The following is a 7,399-nucleotide window of genomic DNA, read 5'->3' as shown; positions in this document are numbered from 1 at the left end:
GTAGGCCAGGGGCGGGGGGGGGGGAGGACTTCAGGTTGACATTCTAGTGAGCATCGCCATTCCCCCGGCTTGATAGTTTGCCCGTCGAGCATGCTCAAACAGATAATCCTTGCATGGCGGCAACTGTGCCGAGGATTCCCCCCACATCCCCACACCCGTGTGATTGAATCTGCCCGCTCGTCCCACGGTTACTTGCTCGCCCTCTATCGATTTGGCATTTCCGAGGTTTCAACGCAATGATTGCGAGCGACGAGGAGAGCGATGGTAACGGACGATTAGGCGCAAATTAATTACGCTAAACGACATTTGGCAACCGACGTGAGTGGCCTGTGTCATGAGATTGGCTTTTATTTATTTACTCCATGAGGTAAACCGTGAGTGGCCTGTGTCATTAGATCTGCTTTTATTTATTTACTCCATGAGGTAAACCGTGAGTGGCCTGTGTCATTAGATCTGCTTTTATTTATTTACTCCGTGAGGTAAACCGTGAGTGGCCTGTGTCATTGGAGGGGCACCCCTGTGACAACAAGTGATTTTGGTGACGTATGAGGTGAGTGCCTGGTGTTGGCTTAATGTTTCGGGTGGTGGACTTGGGGTCCTAGGATCCTGAGTTCAAATCCCACTCAGCTGTTGAATTAATACCAGGTGGGGTTGACTCTGTCTGTCATCTTTCTGAGGTCGGCAAAATGAGTGTCTGATTGCTGGTATCCTGTGTCGGAGTGGCGACCCCTCCAGGATTGTGTCCCATAGCCAAGGAGACTGCTTAAGCAGCACCAACGCTCTGCACAGAGTATGATCCGGATGGATGGATGGATGGGTGTGTGGGGCCGTGGACGGACATGAGCAACGAGGCCACCCTGGGAGGGGAGGGTTTCCAGAAAGTTATTGATGTCACCATAGCGATAACAAGGTCTTTGCCCGAACAACACTTAAAGGCCACTCACCAACCGACCAACCCAGGGATCTTTTGAACACTTCTTGGTCTCCAGTGATTCTTTCTTGTTGTGTGTCCTTTGATCAGGGTTATTGATCACCATCCCGGTTTGCTTCGACAGGACTCTGACTCCCTTCAGTTGAAGAAGGCCCGTCCATCGAAGGTAATGATTTGTGTTTGAATTCCGGGTTTGAAAGGACCGTTCGATCGTTGATGTGATATTTCGGTAAAACGAACGGAATTTGTTTACGCAGTTTACTCGCATAGAACGGGGGGGAATTGAGGAAATCTCACATCTTTAACACTCGTAACGATGGCAATCGTGTGATGATAACTCCAGTGATTTCTTTACTAACTTTGGATGCCATCTTTATTTTACATAACACACTCTCTGCGGTTTACAAACGTTCAAACAGTCTCATGAATGGACATCTCTGAAGAACTGGCAAGAAAGGCAGAGGGGAGGACAGAGAGATGCGATGGTAGAGAGGAGACGGTCGTTTCAGTCCTTTTTATTCCCTTTTAGTCCTTTAAGACCCCTTCAACACTTTAGACCCTCTCGACCCGTTAAGACTGCTGAAAACCCTTGACCCTTTAAACCCCTGCTTAGACCTTTTATGACATTTTTATACCCCTTGTAAGACCATTTCGACATTTACATCCTTTATACCCCTTTAGACCCCCTTATACCCTTTGAGACCATATAGACCCGTTAGACCCAAGCTACTTTTGGAACATACCCTTCAGACCTTTCGATCCCTTAGTTCCTATGGACCTTTATGCCCCTTCTGACCAAATACACCCCTTAAACCTGAAGACCCTTTTGACCTTTAGACCACTTTAGACCCCTTTAAACCCCAACTACTATTTGAACATACGCTTTAGACCCCATACACCTTTCGATCCCTTTCGACCCTTTAAAACATTAAACCTTTTAAGACCTTTTAGACATTTGCATCCTTGAGACCGCTTAAGACCTTTTAAACCCCTACGGACCCTATATACCCCTTACACCTGAAGACCCTTTTGACATTTCGACTCTTTAGTCTTATTTAAGACCCTTTTGACACTTTAGTTCTCTTTAGATCCTGACACCCTTTTGAACCTTTAGACCCTAACTACTATTAGAATGTACCCCTTATATCCCATAGACCCTTTAGACCTTGAGACCCCTTATGACACCTTACACCTGTAGACCCTTTCAAAACCCTTTTAGTCTTTTTAAGACTTTTGCAACACTTTAGACTTCTTTAGACCCTTCACACCTCTTTGACCCTTAAGACCACTTTAGACACTTTGACCCTTCTGCACCCCATTTAGGGTCTAAAAGGGTTTAAGGTCCTTTCATTGGACAAAAACTAATGGAACGTTTTACATCAATTCAGGACCTGCTCATCCTACATAGTTTTCACTGCGCGGACTATCGTGTTATCAGACCTTATAGCCCCCACGGACCCCTAATTTTCCATCGAATCAAACCGAAAATCAACTTTCTCACCTAATGCACCCCAACTATGACCGCCTTCCATCGGGAGAAAGCGTCTGTCCCACTTGGGACTATTCCTTAAATCTCTCCATGGTCGTGGCCGTGTTTCATGTAAAGTAAAAACAAACAGCTGTGAGACCTGTACCACCATCGTGGAATGTAAATGAGGAATAGTTTTAATGTACACCCCCTCATATCGTCCTCCCCCCCCCCACCTTCTCATGCTCATTACCCAGGCCAGTGCTTTATGCACAACCCTGGCTATATTCCAGCGTTTGGGAGGAACTTAGCTCATTGACCCATGAGATAGGGGTCTCCAGAGGGGAAGGAAAAATATCTCGCTTGGAGAAGCACTAACAGAGCTCAATAACTTTTAATTGATTTAAATTAAAATCCTTAAACAGGTGACAGGTCTATTTCATTCCACTGGAGGCCGAACTACCTCCCTCCCGACCTAGCATATTGGAAGCTTTAGATTGGAGAGGGTTTGTACATCATCTCGTTCACACATATTTTGGCTGAGTCCTTCCCTGAATACAACCGCACAAACGTGAAGCACTTTGGCTACATCGCATTCGGGTCAAGGTGGGGCGCAAAATGTGCATGACGTCATGCTGTAAGACTCGCGTCACATCTCCCAAAATATGAAGCCATCACCCCAACTTAGCGCAATATTCCATCCACATATATTGTATGCAAGAGATTTTTGCCCCCTCTGATTTTCCCATTTCCCAATCCTCCACATTGGGCAAATGCCTATCATTGCTTGGCACACATCTCGAGGCCTCCATTAAAAAAAACCCCCAAAAACCCATTATTTCCAGTTAGTGACTTACTCATCGAGAATCATCAACCCCCTTCCTCCCCCGTCGTAGAATACACCATCATCCATGTCCCGTGACAAAGGTGTGCTGTGATGTCATAATGTACATCACCAATAAACGTGTCAACATCAATCATTAAGGGTTCGGCTTCCACATATTGGAACTCCAGCAAACAAATTCGTCAAAAAGGCGCTTTTAGAAGCGTCATGTCGGGGAATTGCTGTCATGATGACTGTACACTCATGAAATACACATTCATGCTTGTTCCGCTTTATAATCTCATTGTATAAGAACGAGTGTGTGTGTGTCTATGTGTGTCTGTGTGTGTCTGTGTGTGTCTGTGTGTGTGTGTGTGTGTGTGTGTGTGTGTGTGTGTGTGTGTGTGTGTGTGTGTGTGTGTGTGTGTGTGTGTGTGTGTGTGTGTGTGTGTGTGTGTACATATATATATATATATATATATATATATATATATATATATATATATATATATATATATATATATCACACACGTTTTGAATAATAATTGAAGGTTCTATATTTCATGGCCTGCCCTTGAGCCAAAGTTTGTCGATGATGGAATGGTGTGATTTGGCTAGGGCCGCAGAACGAATGTGATTTTGAATGATAAATATGAGGTAATGAGTTTCCCTGCACAGTCCATCCAATTAGCAATCACAGCCGCAGAGAATAAACGGCACGACCCCTGATCCGTCCTTCGCTCAGAGAGCGCAGCACAGCTCGGTGAGCAGGAATTGTAAAAGCATGCTCAATTTGATGCTTGGAAAAGTGACTTTTGGATGAGGGATTTTTCATATTAGGAACACACACACACACACACACACACACACACACACACACACGCACACGCACACGCACACGCACACGCACACGCACACGCACACGCACACGCACACGCACACACACGCAGATGGGTTTGGCGAGTTGCTAAGTGGCCGTGGTAGTCAGTCGTCCCTGGAACTTCTTTCTGGATCCCACGTTCAGAGTCATGGTACCGTGAAGATGAAGTTCCCGGTACGAGTGAGTATCATGCCGGGAAGCACTCACATGATAACTCTTATTAATTGGCCGAGCAAGATCTTAACTAGATCAATCGGATCACCTTATCCACATGTATTGCCATACTCTTAAGTGAACAGATACGTAAGAAACCAGAACGGCACTCGGTAGACCGCATACTTAAACTCATCCACCAAGTTTCGTCATCCATCCAAAACTTTTTGAAATATCGTGCTCATAGACAAACAGGGGTGAAAACACACAGGAGTAGATGATAAATGGGGTTTCTGGGACTCCCATTCAAATAAATGGGGGAAAAGGGAAAAACTTTCTGACTCAAGCCCCAAAAGCCCAAAATAGGAGACTGATTTTCTCCCCACCTATCCCCTTCCTTCCCATACAAGCAAATGTAAAATTGAGACTGATTTTCTCCCCCTCCCATACAAGCAAATGTAAAATTGAGAATGATTTTCTCCCCACATATCCCCTTCCTTCCCATACAAGCAAATATAAAATTGACACTGATTTTCTCTCCCTCCCATACAAGCAAATGTAAAATTGAGATTGATTTTCTCCCCACCTATCCCCTTCCCTCCCACACAAGCAAATGTAAAATTGAGACTGAAAGATTGAGACACTGATTAAAGCACTTCTTCCCTTTTATATTTTCATTCAACTCAAAGAGGTAACCAACGAATATTTGTCCATGTTCTACTTTAGGGAATAACTTAATTCTCTTATAACATTCATTTCCATTGAGTATATTCACAAAGAATAACTTGGAACTTGGTTCTTGGTTTAAGAATCTTTGTTGAGCAGAAATGAAATGACAAACTTCTCTTAATGCTCTTATTTGACCACCTCCTGAGCCACATATTATTTTGAGATTGTAGTAAATTGTTTTTCCATTGTTCAATTGATAACCATCAAAGTTTTCAGTCCATTCAAGGATATTTATTTTTTTCTTTACATCCTCCAACTTACTTGTAATTAAATTTATCCGCTTATTTGTTTTATCGACTTTTACCCCGGTTATTTCTTAAATGAGACTTATTTGATATTTCTCACATTCGATATGTTTTACATTTAAATACCAAGGCTGATTACATCTCCACTCTTTGGTTTGGTTATTGCTTGGTTCTATCATTTATAAATCAGTAAAAAGACGGCGGAAGCCTGTTAAAATTCCCAACCCAATATCTCAACACTTATACTTATAACCATAAGGGAGACTATTGATTCCATTCTCTAAAATATATCTTTTATCATCAAAAGCTCTGAATGCTTTCTTATTTATCTCTTCTGTATATAATTGATGTTTATAACTTCTTATTGTATTCATTTTTCTGTGCTCTTCCTTCTTTAAGGTTAAACAGTTGTAATAATGTTTAAAGTTTATTGTTTCCTTGATTATATTTTTCTTTATTCCCTTTAGCTTCTTATCACACTTTTCAATGTTATTATTATCAATATACATGAAAGCATAAGACTTTGATCTCAATCCTATAAATTCACTCATTACCTTCCCACCCAATTCATCTTTAAACTTACCAATAACCTTTTTATTCTTTGATGAAAACAACACATCACCTGATTTATAATGACTTGTATCATAGATATCAATATCAATCATATCCTCATATACATCACTTGTCTTAATTTCTAATAAAAAAACGATATGTATCCATATATAGCAATGACACATTATCCTTATACAGTGCTCCCTCGCCTATCGCGGTTAATGCGTTCCAGACCCACCCGCGATAGGTGAAAATCCGCGAAGTCGAAACCACATATTAATTTAAATATATTTAAACACATTTTAAAATTATTTTAAACCATTATACAGCATCCACACACTCTTATTAACCTTCCCCACACACACATTTAATCAGTTATTTAAAAAAAAAATCTAAAATTTTCATCGGAAATGTGATTTCATGGGGCTGCAATGCCTAAGACCAAAAATCATTTTTGAAAATACTATAAAATATAAAAAAACGTATTATGGGTACTGACCTATGAAGATATGACTATGATGATGATAGCTGTGCAGTACTGATGACGATGAAGATGACGATGATGAGATCAATGTAGTACTGCACAGCCAAGAAGAGCATTAAATCTCTTGTACTGGAGGCGACTTCTACTCTTCTACTTCTACTTGAAAACCCGCGATGTAGTGAAGCCGCGAAAAGTGAACCGCGATATAGCGAGGGAGCACTACTTTGATTTTAAATTATTATATTAATAGTCATACATGAACGACTTTGACAAGTCAAGAATTGTTGTTCCTATATAAATAGGTTTATACATTTCAATACTCTCTTTTTTCAAATGAATAGCACAAAAGTTCTTTGAAAACACTTCCGCTCGCTCAAAACTTGGTCTATTAATCAACTTTGAAGCCTGTTTTCAAGATGTAGAAAGTCTTACGTTTTGTCGATTCCTAACATTTTCCATCGTCTTTCCAAATACAGCATTATCCATTAATTCATAAAAGTCCTTCTCAAAATCTGTTTTTGCTTCTGTTCTCCTTTTTGTATTAAAATCAATATACTTCTTTAACCAATGACTTTAAATTCCAAAATCCGATGAATTTTTCTCACTCTCAACCCAGCAGATAAATATTGTCTCAAGTTCCTTTGATGCAAAACATAACTTTCTTTATCATTTAATGTAGTAAGTAGTTTTTCTGGAGATTTACCTTTTATATTAAATGACTGTTGGTAATCACTGAACCATTCTTTTCTTGGACTTTCTTTATCAGGGGCATAAGGTAGGTCTTTATGTTTGTGATGAAGTTCTTCTGGATATTTTAAATCAACCTCAAAATAATATCCAACTTCAGCTTCATCCAATTATTTTTTAGAGGAGACAACAATGTCTTGTAAAACTTTTTCATAATGTTTTTCTTTAACCCATTTAAGTTTTCCATAAGGTAAAGATTGAGACATAGCCCACCCATACAAATTGTTAGCATCATAATATATCAGGTAAGAGTTGTCCTCATTCTTATTATAATCAGGAAGATATTTGTTATTTGCTTTCGCATATCTCTTGGAACATACTTGAGATATTCCTCCTCTTTTAGCCTTCTCCATCATTAAAAGCATATCTATATCACTGATTAATTCC

General features: G+C 40.4%; 1 long non-coding RNA gene across 1 annotated transcript in view; it reads left to right on the top strand.

The window, feature by feature from the left end:
• Nucleotides 1-275: 275 nt before the first annotated feature.
• LOC147009993 (uncharacterized) overlaps nt 276-7,399 on the top strand; it is a 34,494-nt gene continuing 27,370 nt past the window's right edge. Inside the window, exons 1-2 of the long non-coding RNA XR_015052682.1 lie at nt 276-910; nt 1,022-1,097. This is a non-coding gene — a long non-coding RNA (uncharacterized LOC147009993). The remainder of the gene's footprint in view (nt 911-1,021; nt 1,098-7,399) is intronic.

Source organism: Eptatretus burgeri, chromosome 17, assembly GCF_056783735.1.
Source record: "Eptatretus burgeri isolate ZD-2024b chromosome 17, Ebu_testis_v1, whole genome shotgun sequence".
In the NCBI taxonomy this organism is placed as follows: Eukaryota; Metazoa; Chordata; class Myxini; order Myxiniformes; family Myxinidae; genus Eptatretus; species Eptatretus burgeri.
The sequence above is the reverse complement of the archived record's forward strand: the minus strand, read 5'-3'. Positions and strand labels throughout refer to the sequence as shown.